Genomic DNA, 4,281 nt, shown 5'->3' with positions numbered 1-4,281 from the left:
ATATCTATATATGTATCTGACTTTTTGTAAAATAAATGATAATAATATTGGTGTAAGTGAACAGATCTGCTCAAAACATCTCATAACACACTCACTTTGATGCTGTCACCTTTACTAAGACCTGAATCAATACATAAGTGAATTCAAGTTATTATGTTTAATTTACTGTGGAGCAAATGTAGGTGTCCACGCTGATGTTATACATGTTCATTTGGGAATGAGAACTGACACCGTCTAATCCATAGCATGCTCTTCTCCAGATTTATTTAATGATTTGGCAACACTTTACAATACGGTGCATTATAACTAATGCACAGATAATAATGAGTTAATGTGTCATCATGGATTAATCATGAGTCCTACGTTAACGCATTATTATCTGTGCATTAGCTAAGCATTAATTAATGCTTAGTTAATCACGAGTCATACATTAATTCAATATTATCTGTGCATTAGTTAAGCATTAATTAATGCTTAGTTAATCATGAGTCATACATTAATTCAATATTATCTGTGCATTAGTTAAGCATTAATTAATGCTTAGTTAATCATGAGTCATACATTAATTCATTATTATCTGTGCATTAGTTAAGCATTAATTAATGCTTAGTTAATCATGAGTCATACATTAATTCAATATTATCTGTGCATTAGTTAAGCATTAATTAGTGCTTATTAATGCACCCATATTGTAAAGTGTTTCCAATGATTTTGAAAATAAGAAATTACTGTGTGTATCCTCTCTAGGTGTCACTATTACAAGTGACACAGAATTATTATTATTGTTATTATTATTATTATTATTATTTTATATTTCTTTATATATTCCACTAAAAACTACTCAAACACACCTTACTCCGCTAGACTCTCATCGGGGAAAAGCAACCGCTTGTCAGAGAAATTGTGCATGGCAACAGTTGCTAAGATAGGTTTGGTCAGAAATGCTTTTAGGGTGGGGCTTCACGAAAGCTTCACGATGTTGATATCATCATCAAATACCCGCTCGCTGCAGAAAGTTCAACCATCCACCTTTTTTCTAATTGCGGAAGTGTTTGACGATTTATAACGGAAGCATGTTTTGTTTTCCGATCTCCACAGAGTTATTTCACTCACATTGACGTATGGTTTTGGAGGCAATGTGATGATTAGGGTATTACATTTACTTTCCTTAGTGCCAATACTTCACAGAGTTGTAATGACTGTTGTTTGACAGTTCCCCCCCGATTGAGATCAGATGGAGCAGTCAGAGCTCGGCTGTGAGGAAATAGTGTCATCGCTCTTGTTCTGATTTGATCTCTTGCTGGGTTTTTGGCCACAGGTCTATCACATGACACACTGTACTGAAAGAACAGTCGTCCATCACACTTTCACCTAATCAAAGGTCGTCAGTCCTGTTGAGTCATTAGCGAAATCTCAAAGTCATCTCTCAAGAGGAGTAGCTTTTGCTCATGATCTCTCTTCAGTGGTAACACTTAAATTGAGCTTTACATGATCCAGCTCACGATCTCCAGATTCATCTGATTTCTTCTGTGGATTGCAAATGGAGATGTGAGCAGGATGTTAGTCTCAGTCATCATTCACTTTCATTACATCATTTCCAATCAATCAAAATGGATGAGCAAATATTCTGCATAACATCTAGTTTTGTGTTCCACAGAAAAAATAAAAGTAATTTGGGTTTTGAACAACATGAGGGTAGGTAAATAATGACATAATCTATATCTAGGGGTGTTGTTGTAAATCAGTGTGATATATTGTTCTGAGCAGTCACTAGGGCATCCCAGGTGGTTGCTAAGGTTTTATGGGTTCTGACCTCAGTTAAAAGAGTCACAGTCTTGTATTTTCAGTTCATATAAGAAATCAGGAAACTCTTTGAAGCAGGGCACAAAATCACATATTGAACATACGCTCAGAGCTTCATCCAGCTGGCAGACGTTTATCGTGTAACTTTACTGGCAGGAAAGTTAATTTCATAGCAGACCTATTAATACAAATTTATCTGGACATTAGACAAGAAAACTAAAATTATAACTACAATTAAATGGACTCTCTGTCCTGATGTTGTGAGAGACTTCTCAACGGTTCAAACTCTTTGACCTCTAGAAGAAACCCTTCATCTGTCTATCTGGGTAACTTCCAGAGAAGTGCTGGTACATACGAACACACATACACACACGCATATGCACACACACACACACACACACACACACACACACACACACACACACACACACACACACACACACACACACGCATGCACACACACACACACACACACGCACACACACGCACCCACACATGCACACACACACACACACACACACACACACACACACGCATGCACACACACGCATGCACACACACATGCACACACACGCACACACACACACCCACACATACGCACCCACACACACACACACACGCATGCACACACACGCATGCACACACACGCACACCCACACACGCACAGTTACACAAACACACATGCGTGCGCACGCATGAACACACACAAGAACACACAAACACACACACACATGCACACACAAACTCCTGTGCACACACGCACACACACACACACGCGCACTCACGCACACACACACTCATTGTTACACATGTTCTTGCAGAGGCAGGTGTGAGAAATATGAACTGATTTTCTGCCTGTAAATTGTGCAGTCCGGTGAAACAGGCTGTTTTCACAGCTGTGTGATTGGCGCAGGACTGACGATGGAGAGGTGTATCAGACATTAGGAAAGATGTCCTCTTGGAGAATGCTTTTATTGCAGTGCTTCATTATGGAGGTTGACACGGTGACCGCTGAGGATGTGACGTGCTTTCCTGCTGTTGTTTCCATTAGATTCAAATCTTCATACATTTAATAAAGAGGCCAAACGTGTGAATATATTCATGAGAGAAGCCCGTTTTAGACCACAATGATGAATCTGGATTAAAAATATCTCAAATGAAAGTGATGCCAGTGCAGGATTGAGTCTGTCACGGGTTTGAAAGTGAATCAGGATCATTAAATATTGAGTTCTGTTAAAGCTCATTCACTTCTGATTCACATTGATTTCTGAAGGGCAATAAATCATGAAGCCACATGTTACAGCACTGAGAGACGACTAGCAGATGATGCACAGATGACATCTGAATGTGGAACACATCCTCAGCACAGCACGAGATTTAGGGAATAATCATGAACATCTTTCTCAAATAACAATTATTCAATATACAGCGATTACAGAATAAAAACTGTTTATTATATTCACAAATGTTGTAAAGAATGTGTATATGTTATGTAGTTTAATTTCAACACCACACCAACAAAAATCACCAGGACATTATTTCAAGAAGTTTTGGGCTGAATACAGCTAAACTGGGACAACAGGTAAAGTGGGACAACTGGGACAACAGGTAAAGTGGGACAACAGGTAAAGTGGGACAACTGGGACAACAGGTAAAGTGGGACAATTGTGACAACAGGTAAACTGGGACAACAGGTATAGTGGGACAATTGGGACAACAGGTAAAGTGGGACAATTGTGACAACAGGTAAACTGGGACAACAGGTATAGTGGGACAATTGGGACAACAGGTAAAGTGGGACATTTGGGACAACAGGTAAAGTGGGACAATTGTGACAACAGGTAAAGTGGGACAATTGGGACAACAGGTAAAGTGGGACATTTGGGACAACAGGTAAAGTGGGACATTTGGGACAACAGGTAAAGTGGGACAATTGTGACAACAGGTAAACTGGGACAACAGGTATAGTGGGACAATTGGGACAACAGGTAAAGTGGGACATTTGGGACAACAGGTAAAGTGGGACAATTGTGACAACAGGTAAACTGGGACAACAGGTATAGTGGGACAATTGGGACAACAGGTAAAGTGGGACATTTGGGACAACAGGTAAAGTGGGACAATTGTGACAACAGGTAAACTGGGACAACAGATAAGGTGGGACAATTGGAACAACAGGTAAAGTGGGACAACTATATTTTTGAATGTAATATTTGTTCTTTCAACCTCTGTTGTTGACATCTTTAGTTATTAGAAATGGTATTGTGTGAGGGGCTTAACGTTTCAGTATCATGTAGTTCTAGTTCTATATAAAACTTTTAAATTGTGCATTTCAATTTCATAACAAAATTCCATCAAATTCAAATGAGTACTCTTTAATAAACTAAAATAATACAATTATTTTAAGCTTTATTCATTTAATTTAGTTTGATGGGTTAGGGTTAGATTGAAATGCATAATTAGAAATTAGGATATAAT

Source organism: Xyrauchen texanus, chromosome 29 (genome assembly GCF_025860055.1).
Source record: "Xyrauchen texanus isolate HMW12.3.18 chromosome 29, RBS_HiC_50CHRs, whole genome shotgun sequence".
Taxonomy (NCBI): domain Eukaryota; kingdom Metazoa; phylum Chordata; class Actinopteri; order Cypriniformes; family Catostomidae; genus Xyrauchen; species Xyrauchen texanus.
Note: the sequence above shows the minus strand (reverse complement) of the source record.